The 18,174-nt window shown below is 50.8% G+C and overlaps 1 protein-coding gene across 3 annotated transcripts in view; it reads left to right on the top strand.

Annotated features, from left to right (window-relative positions):
* Positions 1–9,027, top strand: part of HORMAD2 (HORMA domain containing 2) — a 34,762-nt gene extending 25,735 nt beyond the window's left edge. For all 3 annotated transcript variants that reach the window (XM_029049517.2, XM_039915097.1, XM_029049515.2), the window contains one exon: positions 8,252–9,027. The gene's annotated coding sequence lies outside the window, so the exon portion shown is untranslated. The remainder of the gene's footprint in view (positions 1–8,251) is intronic.
* Positions 9,028–18,174: the final 9,147 nt, after the last annotated feature.

The raw sequence follows: 18,174 nt of genomic DNA, 5'->3' as shown, positions 1-18,174 counted from the left end.
TTTCTTTTTTGTTTTTCCCAGAACTCTTGATCCAGTCAGGGTCCCTCCAGATCTCTCCCACTTGCACCTTCCCCAGGATATAAAGGGAGAAGCTTCCCTTCCTGAACCCTCTGAAGATTTCTCATTCCTACCCCGATCCTAAAGTTTCCCTAGTCTGGAAGGAAAATTCAAAGTCTCATCTGGCCCAAGACGTGACTGGGCCTCCATTTCATCCTAGGCCAAAACATTCCCCACCTCCCCCCCCGCCCCGCCCCGAAAAGAACATTCCTGGGTATCTCAGATTCAAGGGAAGTGTTTTTAGGCTACTACTCTCCTTCCAGGAGTTCTCTAAAGGCCTTCCTCGAGGCCATGAGAGAAGAAACAGGCCCTGGATGATCTCTCCACCCATTTAACCACAGATCAGCTCTTTGGATGTCTATGGGGCCCTCTGGCCGACGTTTGAGTCAGTTTCATTAAATCTCCCTGGGAATTCAAGAGCAGAGGGAAACCAGGTCTCATTTCAGGCGGAGCCTAAATATAAAACTAAAAGCCCCGGGCCGCGCTGTGCTTTTTCCGAGGCGCTCAGACCCTCCGCAGACATTATGTCATGAATCCTCACTGCCTCCCTGTGAGGCCCACGGCAAATATTCCCATCCCTGTTTTTTACAGAGGTGGAAAATGGGATGGAAAGACCGTCCGTGGCTTCCTCTGGCCCCGCCACCCTGACTCTCGGTCTCTCCGCCCTGCCCGGTTTCTGCTCGGGATGTCAAAGAACCCGTCGAACACCCTTTCGGGTGCCTTTGTAGCTTTGGGGATGGCGTTCAGGGGGCAGAGCTTGTGCTTAAAGGGTCACAGAGGCCTGGGCACCCTGAAAACTAGTCTGCCTTTTCCTCCATCCTGGGGAAGCAGGGAGTCCAAACCATTCGAGTACCTGAGGTTCTGGGGCTTCCCCTGGACCTTATCTCGGGGAATACCAGAAGCGTCCCTCCGACGCCGTATGTCAGATGCCGCACTGACAGAGCTAAAGAGAGAGCCCCAGAGTGGGCGGACATGAGGAAACGCCCTCTGTCCCCTAAATGAGAGGCCTTTCACGGAAACAAAGTGAAACCGACAGGTCTGGAGTTGGTCGACGCAGGGAAATCCCCAACCTCCTAAGATTCCCCCCAACGGGACTCTAATCCAGAGATGGGCATTCTCAGGAAGGATGATTAAACTCAAGGAACCTATTTTTAGATGCAGTTAAACTGCCAGGTTGATTTTTGACTAGTGTCAGCTAGAGCTCCGAGAGAGCCCAGACCACTTGGCCCCGACCGGACCATTAGCCATTACTTGCAGCATCTATTCCCACCACCCCAATCATCCGATTTCGGGTCCTGGCCTGCCGGAGGGGACTCTCCCTCTTCAGGAACCCCCTTGTCTCTTTTAGATGCCCCCCGCTGTCCCCCGAAGGGAAGGATCTTCTGTTCTAGATCTAGTGGTTCCGAGCTTGTCGGTGATTCCCGTTTGGTGGTTCTGAGTTTGTCGGTGATTCCCATTTGGGTTTATTTAAAAAATTTTTTTAGCATTTTGCTACCTGAAATTTCCAGCCAGTTTCGAAAGGTCTGATGCCATCAAGGCTGCTATGTAACAGCAACAACAAAAGTAAAGAAACAGATCTCCCGACCACTAGCCGACGCTCACGTCGTAACATCATTTTGTTAAGCGCTGACTGTTCTAATCGCTGTGGTAGATTTCAGTTAATGGGATCGGACAGAGGCCCTGGCCCATGTGGCGCTCACAGTCTAAGTAGGAAGGAGAACAGGTACCGAATCCCCATTTTACGGTTAAGGAAACTGAGGCCCAGAGAAGCCAAGTGACTTATCCAAGGTCAGACAGCCACCAAATGGCAGAGCCGGGATTAGAATTCAGGTTCTCTGACTCCCAGACCGGTGCTCATCCCGGCTCTGCCACTTGTCAGCTTGTGTGACTGTGGACAAGTCACTTAACTTCTCTGTGCCTCATTTACCTCATCTGTAAAATGGGGATTAAGATTGTGAGCCTCACGTGAGACAACCTGATGACCCTGTATCTACCCCAGCACATAGAACAGTGCTCTGCACATAGTAAACGCTTAACAAACACCAACATTATTATTATTAGGCCATGCTGCTTTTCAGAGCAGTCATAAAAACAGACTACATCAGCTGTGGATAGGCGTTAGGTGAATCTGTATTTCTTCCCTCTCTCTGGGTTCATTGAGTATTTACACCTCAGGAGGTGTTGGATAATGGACCCCCAGTTGCCATAATTTTTTATGGTATTTGTTAAGCATTTTCTATGTGCCCAGCACTGTACTAAGCACTGGATGGGGAAGGTGCCTAACACAACTGTCTAGTACTCTAAATCAATCAATCAACCAAGAGCATGAAGTGAGCACCTCTCATCAGCAGAGCACTGTAGGGAATGTGTCGTAAAATTGTTATATTGTCCTCTCCCTAGAGCTTAGTACAGTGTTTTGCACACTGTAGGCGCTCAATAAATACAACTGAACTGAACTTGTAAGCATCTGGGACTGGAGCATAGAGTTGGGACTGGAAGCTCTTTGTGGGCAGGACACGTTTTGAGCAACTCTGTTACACTGTACTCTCCCAAGCACTTAGTACGGTGTTCAGCCCACAGTAAGCGTTCAATAAATACCACTGACTGATTGAATAGGAGACACGATCCCTACCCCTGTTGCGGGAGACGGGCACCCAAATAAATTATCAAGAGGGGGAAGTAATGGAGTATCAAGATATGAATCCATGAGCTGTGGGAGGGCTGGAGTCACCAAGGTGCTTAGGGGGTGCTGACGTTGGGAAGGGGTTACGGGGGAGACGTAGGAGGGGGAAATTAGAAATGAATTCTCCAAACCAAAGTGGCCAAATCTGAGCGGAGTAGCGCTGCCTCTTCCCAAAATTCAGGCAATTCCACTGGAAACCAAACAGTTCCACCACAGCATGGAAAATATTTAGGGCTTGGAAAAGACTTTCAGTATGGTATGCATTAGCTATAGAATCCCGAAGCACTCAGAGCCTAAATCACTATAGTTCCGTATCGTCGTTTCATCTTTCGAATGTGTGGGTGCGTGTTATTTTTGGAAGGAGACTACGGGTCCCCAGAATGCTTCGTGGCAGCATTCTGCACTCTTCCTTCTCGTGGGTCGGTTTGGTGACCCAGAATCTTGGCAGAAGCCGAAATTGCCCTCAGCTCTAGGAAACGCCTCAGCCCTCAAGCCCCTGTGCACACCCCCGAAAAAGGGTCCGGAGAGAGATCTGTGGGAAACCGGTGTTGATTCCCCTCACCGAGAAATGGCCTGGGCAGGGAGAGGGCCGGGGAGAGGAGAGGCTTCCGGAATGATGACTTGAGTTTTCCAGGGAGGGGTCGGGTCTTTCTGTCCTTCCCTTCTTTTGTGCCAGCTCCCAGAAGGGGCTGATCATCGGGGGGATGATCCTGGGGTGTGACAAGCTAAGCCTGACAATCAAGTCTCTTACACTTCCGACTTCTCTCCGGCTCCTCGGTCAGCTCTGCCCCCGGCAGATCGGGGTCAGAGCCTGTCAAGTAGTTGAAATGAATCCAAGATTTAGCGGGGGAAGACCTCCTGGAGGAGGCGGGACTTCAGAAGGGCCTTGGGGATGGAGGACAGTGGTGGTCGGCTGGACTCGAAGTGGGAGGGAGCACTGAGTAAGAGGCCGGCGGCAAGACAGCACTGCCCGGCGGAAAGAGAATGGGTCTTGGTGTCGGTGGACTGGGGTTCTAATCCCGGCTCCGCCACTTGCCTGCTGGGTGACCTCGGGGGAGTCGCTTAACATCTCTGCTCCTCGATTCCCTCATCTGTAAAATAGGGATTAAGAGTGTGAGCCCCATGTGGGACAGGGACTGTATCCATCCTGATGAGCTGGTATCTACCCCCTGTTTAGTACAGTGCCTGGTACAAAGCAAGTGCTTGACAAATACCATTGTGAAAAACAAAAGAGGGGCAGATGAGGTTGAGACTGGGTAAGTAGGTCGGTGAGGAGCAAAGTATGTGAGCTGGGGATAGCCGGGGAGAAGCTGGGGGAAGCGGATAGAGGCGGCAGAAGGACCTGGGTCTAATCCCAGCTCTGCCACTTGTCTGACTGTGTGACCTTGGGCAAGTCACTTCATTTCTCTGGGCCTCAGTTCCCTCATCTGTAAAATGTGGATGAAGGCCGTGAGCCCCACGTGGGAGAGGGACTGTGTCCAACCTGGTCTAGCTTGTATCTTCCCCAGCCCTTAGAACAACGCCTGGCACATAGCAAATGCTTAACAAATACCATAAAAAAAAAAGATAAGTGGGAGGAAGGGGGGTGGTGGAGGCCCTCGGGTATCGGTGTGCTTTTCTGCTGTCTGTCTCTGAAATCGCCTTTGCGGCGGGAACCATTTATCGTGGGTTGGTTTGAAGCCAGCCCGAGGCGATTATCACTCTGTCAGCCCGCCGGACGCAAACTTGTGACCCACATAGAAGGGCCGTGAGAAGTCGAATCTCTAGTTACCGACTCTGTATCTGTGGGGCTGATCTGCTCATCCGCTTTTCGAAGCCTCAGCAAACCCAGGCCCAGCCGAGCACGTCTCACCCCACCTCGGTGTCTGTGCCGACGGCTTTGTCGGACTCGGGGTCAAGTCGGACCTGGAAGGAGCCCCTCCGGGAGTTCTGTTTCGGGTCCGTCCGGACGGTCCTCCGCTGGCATCTCACCGGCCGGTCGGGCATTTTGTTCACAAGCTCGCTGCCTTTTGAAAGGATGATGCAATGGGCATTTTTTTCTGTGTTTGCAAATTGTAAGCAGATGTTACAAATCCCATAAAGGGTAGGACCCAAAAAGGCTCCCAGGAAAGATTACACACTTTCACCAGTTTTTCAGCTTGCGGAACTCGACCCCGGTCTTTCACGATAAAGTTTTCACCACACAAACCTGGAGGAAAACAAGTGTTAGGGTAACAGGAAATGTCACTAGGGCAGGATTCCTGGGCACATAGAGGTTACGATTTCTGACGACGGTCTCGATGCGTCGAGCCCAACTCTAGGCGCCCTCTCGCCGCTTGACCGAAAGGCAAACTCAGGCCCCGAATGACCACTCTAAGAGGGAAGGGAAGATTCCAGGGCCTAGAGGGATTCAAATCTGGCCAGGTGTGGATGCCACCAGAGAGCCCTGCTGACCTCAGCGGGGAGCAAGGGCCAGGAGCAGACCTCCCAGGCAGTCGGGAATTAATGCCCAACTCCCCGGCCTACCCCCCGCCAAAGCGACACTCTGAAATGGCCCCGAGACCCAGAAACCATCTCGGACTTCACGGGGGCCAGCCGGGAGTGGTCCCTGCTGGCTGAGTGAGCGACCAGCCGGAGGTCTTTCCAGTCACGCACCCGCCCCGGGCCGGCTCACAGTGGTATCGACCCTTGAGCCGGGATCTGCCAACTGGCTTCCCAATCTAGGAGGAAGTCCGAAACACCGAGGTCTCTCCGGCCTAACGATCCCAGCACTTCCGTCCACATCTGTAATATACTTATTGTGTTCAAGTCTGTCTCCCCCTCTAGACTGTAAGTTCGTTGTGGGAAGGAAACGTGTCTACCAACTCTGTTGTACTAGACTCCCCGAAGCGCTTAGAGTACAGTGCTCTGGACACAGGAAGCACTCAATGAATACTATTAACCGATTGACATCCAGATGAACGAGGTAACTGTCCATTCTGATTCCTGTTGTGGAATAGATGGGGTCCAGGAGACCCAGAATGGTCACCCGAGGCCTGTGATTTCAACAAAACAGCCATTCTAAAACACCGCGGTTCCGATCACTGTGTCCGCCGCCGGAAGGTCACCCTGACCTCCGGGCTCTTGACCAATCAATCCCCTCCTTCTGTTCACAAGACTGGGAAAAATGTCCCAGACACCCTCAATCTCCCTGACTGCCTCCGTACCAACTCAACCAAGGCACCACGCTCTCCCTGAACTTCTGAGAATCATGATGTGCCCTCTTCCTCTGGAGAGCCACATCTTTTACACAACCTTGGGCTGTGAGCCCATGAGGATCAGGGGTTGGGTCCCACCAGAGTAATTCACGTCTGGCCCCGATGCTTAGGACGGCGCTTGGCACACGGTAAGCATCTCAACAACACCTTGACCAACGTCATTATCGTCAGCCAGCCCGCCACCGGCAAATCCGGATCCGAGCTCACGGGCAGGGATCATGTCTACCAACCCTCCTCTCCCAAGCATTCATCCAGCGCTCTTGCCCCCAGGTAGCGCTCAATAAATACCCCCGATGGGTTGACGGATTGCTGAACGGTATACAACTTTCCCTGCGACTTTCAGGCCCACATTCGGTAAAGATGGAGACGATTTCGCGTTTGAATTTCAGATCTGCCCAAACAAGGCCTCGCAGCAGGCCAATCAGATCCCATAACCATGGCGTAATCAATTCATCTCCCAGATAAAGGAAGTTTGGGTGCTTGCCTCTGTTTTAGACGGCCCCTGTTTCCTTTCATCCAGGGCAGACTATTCCAAACTTTGGCATACTTAAGCAAGTCGGTTTTCAGATAAGGAGTCCTATTTGTTTTCTTAGCATTTCGCTGCTTCAAACAGTTTACCCCGTGGCCTCAGCCAAAACGAACCCAAAGGGTTGTTCCAGAGGACACGAGGCTGTCTGCTGAATCCTATCCCCACCGGGGCTTTATAAAACCAGCGAGAGGACAAACCGATCCTCAGAACCAACCTGAACAGCTTGTGTCTGGTGTCACTGGGCCCTTGATTTATTTACTGACTTCTCACGTAATAAGGCACGTTGGCCCGGGACCGCGAGGGAGACCTATACTTTGAAGAGCAGCGGAGCCTAATGATGGAATTTGTTAAGTGTTTACTATGTGCTGGGCACTGTACTAAGTGCTGGGGTGGATACAGGCAAGTTGTGTTGGACACAGTAGTAGTGAGAGCCCGGGTCTGGGAGTCAGAAGCACCAGAGTTTTAATCCTGGTTCCACCACTTGTCTACTGGGTGACCTTTTGCACGCCACTTCGCTTCTCTGAAGCAGCGTGGCTCAGTGGAAAGAGCCCGGGCTTTGGAGTCAGAGGTCATGAGTTCGAATCCCAGCTCTGCCACTTGTCAGCTGTGTGACTGTGGGCAAGTCACTTCACTTCTCTTTACCTCATCTGTAAAATGGGGATTAAGACTGTGAGCCCCACGTGGGACAACCTGATGACCCTGTGTCTACCCCAGCGCTTAGAACAGTGCTCTGCACATAGTAAGCGCTTAACAAATACCAACATTATTATTATTATTCTCTGGGCCTCGATTCCCTCATCTGGAAAAAGGGGATGAAGACTGTGAGCCCCACGTGGGTCAGGGACTGTGTCCAACCTGATTAGCTTGTGTCCACCCCAGCACTTGGAACTGTGCTTGGCACTCAGTAGGCGCTTAACAAATACCATTTAAAAAAAAAGGAAAAAAGAACACGGGGTCTCTCAGGTGCCAGGATGCCAACTTTTTGCCCTGAGGTCTCCTGAAAAAGCCACGACTGGCAGAGAGACCCTCCCTCCCTCCCAAGACAGGTCCGCTCCGGCGAAGGAGCCAACCCTCCCATCTAGTGGCCAGAGACATGAGCATCAAGAAAGTAGGCTGGGATGGAAGGATCCGAGGGCATTCTCGGAGAAGGTGGTTGTGTGCCCCGCTTTCTTGCACTCTGCAGAGCCCGGGATATCGCCGAAGCCCACCCAAGTTGCGAAGAGCTAAGGCGGGAACTTTCCCATCCCGCGGTCACGCACTTTGGGCTGGGTCTGGCGGGAGCCCGGATTGACGAGGCCCAGGCCGGGTGAGCGAGAGAGTGAGTCAGAGCCGTGGGAGCCTTCTCCAGTCGGGATCCAGTGAGCCAATAGGCAGAAGTAATCAACTAGGCCGAAATCCGACGCCAGCCCCGGTGAATTGGAACGGAGACCCAAAAGTCTCCCCTGATTTCACCCCTCCATGAGACACGGCTCCAGGCCTCTCCAGGCCTCTCCACAGCCTCAAGAGGGCCAAGATACCATCCCCTCCACACGCCGCCCCCTGCACCCACCCCGGGAGCCTTTTGGCTCTTGAAACTCGGAATGCCGGGCTCCGATCCCACCAGCGGGCCCACGGAGAACCGGGTTTGGATCGGTTACCCGGCTCGGGGGAGGGGACCTCGGTTTTCCCGACCCATCCCGGCCCACCCCTGCAAACCCCCAGATTGCCCGGCGGTAACCGTGATTCTATTCTGGCGATTTCCCACAGGTGGACAAGCGGGATACGGACAAGGACAAGGAGGAATTTGTGTTTCCAAGAATGAAGAGGTTGGTCAGGAAGTAGAAGAGACCTTCCTGATACCCGGAGGAGCGTGGAAACAAGTTAACGGCTTCCCGGTTGTTGTTGTTGAAAGTCTTTTAATGTGAAACAAATATGCACAACCTCCCTGTTGGAAAGTAAGAACCTTTACAGTGTGTTAAATTAGCTGGGAATAGCCTCCTTAGTTTGTTAGTGTTTAGCTTTATTTGCAGTAAGAGTATTCTATAGCCTGTCCTCTCCTACCTCAGTGGCAGGGACAAGGAGAGGGAGACTCCCTCTACTGATCCTTATTTTTCCCCTTTTTGCCAAAGAGAGCAAATTCCTTTTGTCTTACTGATTTTATTTAATGGATCTGAGCCTCGTCCCTTCTGGATGGTTTGAAAGTTTTCTCCATTTGGCTAGTGTCTTTACACCTGCAAGTCGGTTTTCGAGGGGGAATGGAGGTGGGATGGGAGGTTCTGCTCTTGGGCTCGCTGCTCTGACCCTATGCCTCAGTTTACCTTCAAAGAGGACACAGATAAGTAGCTAAGAAAATTTTTCTCGGGGATGTTTGCCTCCCATAGAGTTAATAATCTAAAAATCATAAGGATAAGTAAAGTAATAGGTTTTAAGTAGGTTTTAACGCAATGGAAAAAGTAGCCACAGAAATAAAAGACTTGTTCAAATTTCATGCCATGGTGATCTCGAGAGCCTGAATTTCTTTTCAATAAAGTGTATTGAGATCACCTTGAAATATCGAGTCATCGATCTTCTCAACGCAAGCCGCTCCAAAAAGCAAAGCTAACTCCCCCTGTACATTCCAACCCGTGTCGGTTTAGATTTTTGCACAAACCAGTAGTATTCACTGAACGCTAACTCTGCGCACAGCACTGTCCTCACTCCTTGCAGGGTACAGTACTATAGAACCGACAAGATCCCCGCCCTCAGGGAACTTACACTGGAGAAGGGAGTCAGACGCTGAAATAAATTAACAGCAACAGATTTGTAAAGCTCTGTACCTATGCGCTCTGGGAGGTGGGAAGAGTGAGTGCCTCCGATTGGAAAGAAGGGATTATTCTGCACAAGAGAGAAATTCGGCTCTCCCAAGCCTTTGGTTTCCAAACGTCTCAGGTGACCAGATTCTTGCTCATCCATTGGAGTGGAAGCTTCTTGAGGGCAGGGAATGTGTCACTTGCCTTGTGTCTCCTAATGGCTCGGTACGGGGCATTCCTCCAAGGGAGGAATAAATAAATAAATAATAAGTATTTATTGACCATCACTATCACTCCAGGGCTTAGAACAGTGCTTTGCACCTAGCAAGCGCTTAACAAATGCCTTCATCATCACTACTGCCAGTAAAGCAGGGTGGAAGTTGGCCCTCCAAAGGACAGGGCAGTAAGAGCGGGGGACAAACCTGGGGTTTGGTGGCAGAGGAAAAGAAGGAAAAGGCTGTCGGGGTCAAAGAGTCAACTCCCTAATCTCTAAAGATCTCAGACCCAGTTCTTTTTCAGAGAGGGGGAAAGAAGAAGAAAGGAAAGGAATCTATAACTTTTATAGACTATAACATCATAGCCTGGACAGGACCCCATTGTCTTTTTTAAACAGTATCTGCTAAGCACTTATTATGTGTCGGGCACTGTTATAAGTTCTGGAGTAGATACAAGATAATCAGTTTGGACTCGGTCCCTGTCCCACATGGAATCGTATCTCCATTTTACAGATGAGATAACCGGGGCACGGAGAAGCAAAACGACGTGCCCCGGGTCACACGACAGTCAAGTGGTGGAGCAGGGAGTAGAACTCAGGTCCCTCTGGCTGCCAGGCCCGTGTTCTATCCACTAGGCCGTGCAGCTTCTCCATTTTAAATGGTGCAACTAAATCAACTGTCAACACTTTTAGGACTTAGTTTGTGTTTCTATAGTCATTTCTGAGAGGATTTCTTCTTTTCTTGTGGTAAATTATACTTACATTTTTGTCCTTAAAAGCAGTATCGTATAAGATGAGTATGCCAGAGAGACAAGTATATTCACAACAGGAAAGCGAGTGGGCCCAAAACCTCCTTTGATTTCCCCCAAATGATGCCTGTAATTCAAGCAAGCTGGATTTTTTTTTTTAAGGGGACGTTAAGACACACTGGCTGTTGACTAAAAGCTGGTTTAACTGGTGAGAGGTGTTTTGTCTGCTATGGGCTCTCAGTTCATCTAAAGTAGTGAAAAGTCAGAGCTTTAATTCCACTTCCCTCAATTTACTGTTGAATGTCTGGTTTCACTCAGTAAGCAGGCCAGATCTCCAGTGTCTCTCTGCCAGGAAGAGGTCAAAAATATTAATTACTGTCTTACCTACATCCTCACCTATCAAGCTATGGATATGAGCACACGCCGGGCTCTCGTTGACAAGAAGCACGAATCTGTAGTTTCAAACTAAGAGATGTGGACTCTTTAGGGATTTCCACATTTTCATTGTAACAAAAAAAAAAAATTTAAGTTTTCAAAAAAGTCCCCAAGGTGTCAGTGGAAGTTTAACCCACTGGGATCCAAGGAGAGGAAAGGCCAAAGATTGTCTGATAGGGCTGGGGTCCGGGGTCCGGGGTCTGCACAGGCCCAGTGGATTTCCCCAGTGGGCCTGAAAGCAATGGACTGTTAATTTGCCTGCAAAATCCAGGCATCGATGCCAGCAGGTCATCAGGCTAATGAAAGCCCCGTAGGAGTCCCGAGGTCGGAGCTGAACTCACCGCCCCGTCCCGGGGATGGTCCTCGCCAATGGTCGTGGTGACCCCTGGAGCAAGGGGCTTTGGGTCAATCTACTTTTTCCACGAGGGCAAGAGCATTTTGGCAGCCCGAGCCTCCCCCTACCATCCTCCACCTTCCTGACCTCGGCCGGAGTCCCACCCCATCAGATGCAGGGACCCCGTGGGCCTTTCCAAACCACCCCAGGAAGTCTCACTGAACGGGAGCTGTGAGGTGCCGAGGTCTGTCGGTCAGTCAGTGGTATTTATTGAGTGCTTACTGTGTGCAGTGCACTGTACTGAGCGCTTGGGAGAGGGCAGCAGAACAATATAACCGACACATTCCCTGGTCTAAATGAGCTTACAGCCTAGGGGTCCTCAGAGTAGAGCTGGGGTGAGGTCCCGCCTGGCACAATCAGGATGTGGGCATTTTTATGTAGCACTTCCTCTCCGTACCAATGCCAGAGAACGCACAAGATAATCAGATCAGATATGCACGGAGCCCACTCTTTCTTTTTTATGGTGTTTGTCAAGCGTTTACTATGTACCAGGCACCACACTAAGCACGCAGTAAGCGCTCAGTAAACACGATTGAATGAAGACAAGATAATCGGGTTGGACCCGGTCGCTGTCCCACACAGGGCTCACAGTCTTTATTCTCATTTTACAGATGAGGTAACTGAGGTACAGAGAAGTGTAGTGACTTGCCCAAGGTCACACGAACAGACACGTGGCAGAGCCGGGATTAGAACCCACGTCCTCTGGCTCCTAGGCCCGGTCTCTTTCCATGAGGCCCTGCCGCTTCTTCACTCTTCAGTCTCAGAGAGAGGCAGGAAGAGCGAGGATCTCATCTCCGTTTTACAGAGGAAGAAAAGGAGATCCAATCATACGTATTGAGCTCTTACTGAGCGCAGAGCACTGTACTAAGCGGTTGGGAAAGTACGACATAACAGAGTCAGTAGACACTTTCCCTGCCCACAGGGAGCTTAAAATCTAGAGGCCCAGAGAGGGTTCAGGGTCCCATGGCCAAACTGGGATTAGAACTCGGATCTCGTGACGCCCAGCCCCAAGCTCTTCCCACCAGGCCAGCAAGACACGTTGAGAAGTCAGCGGGCATCAAGGCTAGTGAAATGGCTGGAGGGGCGCCGAGGGGAGCGTGAAACTCACGGGGGCTTTTCAGTTTACGTAAAACTAACGCATCTCAGCAGAGCTAACCTACCCCGACACTCTGCTTTACAGAGAATTCTCCTTCCACTTTCTTTAGATTCTTCCCAGTCTCGCAGCAAAAGGCTTACAGATCAACTTTCTTCTCAGAACCTTTCTAAATTTAGACTATCCTTTAATGTAGAAGTGGTGTGGTCAGGGTTGTTACTGAGAATTACAACCCTCAGTGCTGTCATCGCATCCCAGAATGCACCTGCCTTTCTGAGCCACTCCGAATGTGGCTCAGGGCCCATGTTCATCTGACCTTAGTCAGTATTTTTCTCGTTTCTAGGTGCCCCAAGAGAGCCTCCCTCTCTCGGCTTGGGCATTTATTCACAATCACATCCGCTTATGGGAGGGAACTTGTTTCAAAATAGATCCCATTAGCGGGTCCCAAACTTCAGAAATGGCCAAGCGTGCAGAGCCTGGGATTCGGGACACCCGGATTCTCAACCCAACTCTGCCACTGGCCTGCTGCGTGACTGTGGGAAAATCTCTTAACCTCTCAGGGCCTCCATTTCCTCCTCTGTAAAATGGGGATGAGATTCCCCAGGGAAGCGGCGTGGCCTAATGGCAAGTGCATGGGCTTGGGAGTCAGAGGATGTGGGTTCTAATCCCGGTTCCTCCACGTGTCTGCCGTGCGATCTTGGGCAAGCCACCTAACTTCTCTGGGCCTCAGTTCCTCATCTGTAAAATGGGGATTAAGACTGTGAGCCCCAGGTGGAACAGGGACTGTGTCCAACCTGACCTTGCATCTACCCCAGTGTTTATAATAGTGTTTGGCACATAGTAAGCACTTAACAAATACTATGATCATTATTATTATTATTCCCGCTCTCCCTCCCTTGCCGACTGTGAGATCCGAATGGGGCAGGGACTGTGTCTGACCTGATTAAAATGATCATTATTATAATTGTACTTGTGATTTTTTAGATGGTATTGGTTAAGTGCTTACTGAATGTCAAGCACCGTTCTAAGCGCTGGGATAGATACAAATCACCCAGGTGGGACTCAATCCCTATCTCATAGGGGGATCACAGACTAAGTAGGGGGAAGGACAGTGTTAAATCCCCATTTTACAGTTGAGGACACCAAGACACAAAGAAGTTGAATTACTTGCCTCTGGACACAAAGCTGGCAAGCGGTAGAGCTGGGATTAGAACCCAGGTCCTCTGGCTCCCAAGCTCGGGCCCTTCCCACGAGGCAATACTCATCCTCAATTTATTAAGCACTTACTATGTGCTAAGCACTCTACTTATCGCTAGGGTAGATACACGCTAATCAGGTTGGACAGAGTCCCTGTCCCACATGGGGCTGACAGTCTTTTTAGGAGAGATCTGATTATTTTCGTGTAATCCCAGTCCTCAGGACAGTGCTACGCACCTAGATAGCATTCTTTCAGTGCCATTATTATTATTTTTAGTCATCTGAGCCCTAGTTGTGTTGAAAGGCAAATACTGGACTGAACTACTACAAGGAAAGGAAACCCTTCTAAAATTCCAAGTGGACTGGGGAGACTGGGAGAAGAAAGCAGCAGAGAACACCAGAAACCTTCAAGAATCGTTTCCCCTCTCACTTCCGGATGGTGTTGTTAAGGACGCTAGTCCTACTTTGGCACATGTCTAGGAAACTACTTCTTGGCCACAAGGAGTTCTACTCTTCGTCGGCACCGAGACCTCAATGTGAAAGTAAACGGTATGTGAGCACCAAATATCTGCCACACATTCTACTAAGCTTAGGATAGTAGCAGGAGGAGGAAGAGCAACAGCAGTGTAGTATCTTGATCATCCCATAAGTACATGCTCTGTACTGAGCGCTTAAGAATCTACATCTCCAGCCCTGATTTCTCTCCCTCTCTCCAGTCTCACATCTCTTCTTGCCTTCAAGACATCTCTACTTGGCTGTCCTCCCTTCACCTCAAACTTAACCCGTCCAAAACAGAACTCCTTATCTTCCCACCCAAACCCTATCCTTCTCCTGACTTTCCCATCACTGTAGCCGTCACCACCATCCCTCCTGTCTCACAAACCCGTAACCTCGGCGTCGTCCTCGACTCCTCTCTCATTCAACCCACATCTTCAAACCATCTCTAAATGCTGTGAGTTCCACCTTCACGACATTGCCAAAATCTGCCCTTTCCTCTCCATCCAAAGGGCTACCGTGGAAATACAATCACTCCTCCTATCCCGCCCGGATTACTGCATCATCATCACTGACCTTCCTGCCTCCTGTCTCTTCCCATTCCAATCCATACTTCACTCTGCTGCCCAGATCATTTTTCTACAAAAATGTTCAGGACACATCACCCCTCTCCTCACCAAACTCCAGTGGTTGGCCATCCACCTCAGCATCAAACGAAAACTCCTCACCATGGACCTCAAAGCCGTCTTCCACCTTGCCCCCTCCTACCTCATCTCCCTTCTCTCCTTCTACAACCCATCCCGCACACTCTGCTCCTCTAGTGCCGTTAACCTTCTCACTGGGACTCAATCTCTCCTATCTCACCCCCGACACCTGGCCCTCGTCTTGCCTCTGGCCTGGAATGCCCTCCCTCCTCAAATCCGATAGATAATTACTCTCCCCACCTTCAAAGTCTTATTGAAGGCCCATCTCCTCCAAGAGGCCTTCCCAGACTAAGCACTGCTTTTCCTCGTCACCCACTCCCTTACTTGCTCCCTTGGTCTTCCCCCCCACCCCCAGCCCACAGCATTTATATCAGATCTGTAATTTTCTTTATCTGTATTGATGTCTTTCTTCCCCCTCTAGACTGTGAGCTGGTAGTGTGCAGGGAATGTGACTGTTTATTGTTGCATTGTATTCTGCCAAGGGCTTAGTCCAGCAATCTTCAGACAATAAGCGCTCCAGAAATACGATTGAATGAATGAACACAAAACAAAGACACATTCTCTACCCACAAGGAACTTGCACTCTAACAAAAGTGTTTACTTCAAAGCGATGTTTTTTCTCTTCCCTCCCCGGACACCTCATTTCCACAGATTGTCGAACTCAAGATTATAAGCCTAATTTGCACAGCGATGAAACCCAGTAAAGCTTAAGAGGAGGGAATGTCTTTCCAGAAGGAAGGAGAACCTTCGTAAGCAGAACCGAAGAAGTCACAGTCCGGGTTGAAGCTCTCTGGGGCGAGGGCGTGACGGAAGTGAATTCTCACGCCATCCCTCCTCCCCTACATTCCATCGCTTCCTGGTTTCTGCCTCTCTTGTCCGCTTCCTGCCTCTCCCATCCGACGTTCCGGCGCCGGGTTCGGCTTCTCCGAGAGCACGGGTTTTGCCCGCAGCCCCGGAAGGTGTAAGATGCCAAAGTCCGATAACCAGAGAGATTATCGGTACCTGACGATCCGGGAACAGGAAGTGTGGGAGGAGAAGTGTCAGAAGGGGCCTCAGGGCCTGCAGCTCCTACTTCCGTCCATCACCTGGGGGCAGGGCATCGGGCCAGTCAGGGTCTCTGGGCCTCAGTTTCCCCTTCTGTAAAGTGGAAGGAAATCACTCGCCCTCCCCCTCTCCACTTCCCCCCCGAGATCCTGAGGATCAGTGAGATGGGGGTTGGCGGGCTCTGCCTTCTCTGTGAAATCCCGGGGGACACTAGCTCTGTATCTCCCTTTCATTCATTCGTTCAATCATATTTATTGAGCACTTACCGTGTGCAGAGCACTGTACTAAGTGCTTGGAAAGTACAATTCCGCAACAGAGAGAGACAATCCCGGCCCACAAAGGGCTCACAGTCCAGAAGGGGGGAACCGGGGCTTTCCCTCTCAGCATTCTCCTCTCCTGACAGTCCCCGGCAAGTTATTCAGCTGCAGGTTTCAGCAGTTGCGTTGGCATTCTACCCTCCAGTTGAGTGTGGCCCTGTCAGGAGAGGAGAATGCTGAGAGGGGAAGTCGCTTGTCCCCTTTCCAGACTGTGAGCCCTTTATTGGGTAGAGATTGTCTCCGTTGCTGAACTTTACTTCCCAAGCACTTAGTACAGTGTTCTGCACACAGTAAGCGCTCAATAAATACGATCGAATGAATTGAATGAATGAATACATGTCCAACTGGGGAGCCCCTCATGCTCAGCCTAACCAGAGCACCCCTCTATCCTGGGGAAACTTGGAAATGATCCCCCAAACATTAGTTAGGACCCCTACGACACATCTTTAAATTCTATAATATGAATTATTTATTCATATTAATGTCCGTTTCCCCCTCTGAACTGGCAAACCCCTTTGTGGGCAGGGAACAGATCCGCCAACTCCGTTGCCTGGAACTCTCCCGAGCTTTAATACAGTGCTTTAGTTCTCTCGACTGTGAGCTCGCTGTGGGTGGGGAGTCTGTAGTGTCCCCTCCCAAGCGCTTAGCCCAGTGCTTCGCATGCTGGAGGCGCTCAGGAACTACCATTGAATGAACGAATGCTCTTGCACACAGTGAGCGCTCAGTAGAGACCAATGACTGGTTGACTGTAACGAAGAGAGGTCCTCCGGCTGGAGAACTGGAGCTAATCAAGCCTGAAAAGAGGGGTCTGAGTGGTCACCCCGGTAGGGTAAGGCTGTACTAAGGCCCCCCCCCCCCCAAATGACGGCAACCCCCCCCAACTGGCGCCCCCTGGTGGAGCAAACGTGCACCTGAGGCCCTGAGCCAGCGCCACCTGGTGGAGCCATCGGGCACCTGCGGCCCTGCGCCGGCGGCCCCTCAGCATCATCTGAGCCACTGAGGACTCCTCAAAAAACTCCAGTGGTTGCCCATTCTCCTCCGCATAAGCCAAAAACTCCTCCCCCTTGCCTTTAAAGCCCCTAATCACCTCATAATAATAATAATGTTGGTATTCGTTAAGCGCTTACTATGTGCAGAGCACTGTTCTAGGCCCCGGGGGAGATACAGGGTCATCAGGTTGTCCCACGTGAGGCTCACAGTTAATTCCCATTTTACAGAGGAGGGAACTGAGGCACAGAGAAGTTAAGTGACTTGCCCACAGTCACACAGCTGACGAGTGGCAGAGCCGGGAGTCGGACTCATGACCTCTGACTCCGAAGACCAGGCTCTTTCCACTGAGCCACGCTGCTTCCCCGTCTCCCCTTCCCAACTCGCCTCACTTCTCTCCTTCTACCACCCAGCCCTCCCACTTGACCCCTCTAGGGCTGACCTTCTCACTGGGCCTCCATCTCGCCCGTCTCGCCGACGACCCCTCGCCCACGTCTTGCCTCTGGCCTGGAACGCCCTCCCTCCGCACATCCAACCGACAATGAGTGTCCCCCATCTCTGTACTGCATCTATAATGTTGGTATTTGTTAAGCGCTTACTATGTGCAGCGCTGGGGTAGATACAGGGTAATCAGTTGTTCCACGTGAGGCTCACCGTCTTCATCCCCATCTTTCAGATGAGGTCACTGAGGCCTAGAGAAGTTAAGTGACCTGCCCACAGTCACACAGCTCGGGATTTGAACCCATGACCTCTGGCTCCCAAGCCCGTGCTCTTTCCACTGAGCCACGCTGCTTCTCTATGCACTTGATAATAATAATTATGGTATTTATGAAGCGCTTACTATGTGCCGGACACTATATTAAGCGCTGGGGTGGATACAGGGAAATCGGGTTGGACATGGTCCCTGTCCCACATGAGGGCCACACTTTTAATCCAAATTTTACAGATTAGGGAACGGAGGCACGGAGAAGTGAAGTGACTGACCCAAAGTCACCCAGCAGACACGTGGCAGAGCTAGGATTAAAACCCATGACCTTCTAACTCCCAAGCCCGTGCTTGGATACTTGATATCTGCCCCGCCCTCAATCCCACCACACTTACAAACATATCCTTGCGTTATATATTATAAATTCTTTTTTTCTATTAATGTCTGTCCCCCTCTGGACTGTAAAGTCATCATAGGCAGTGAACATCCTTCCTAACTCTGTTATATTGCCCTCTCCCAAGCGCTTAATACAGTGCTCTGCACAAAGTAAGTGCTCGATAAAATCC

Source organism: Ornithorhynchus anatinus, chromosome 21, assembly GCF_004115215.2.
Source record: "Ornithorhynchus anatinus isolate Pmale09 chromosome 21, mOrnAna1.pri.v4, whole genome shotgun sequence".
Lineage (NCBI taxonomy): Eukaryota > Metazoa > Chordata > Mammalia > Monotremata > Ornithorhynchidae > Ornithorhynchus > Ornithorhynchus anatinus.
This window is presented reverse-complemented; position numbering and strand designations above follow the sequence as displayed.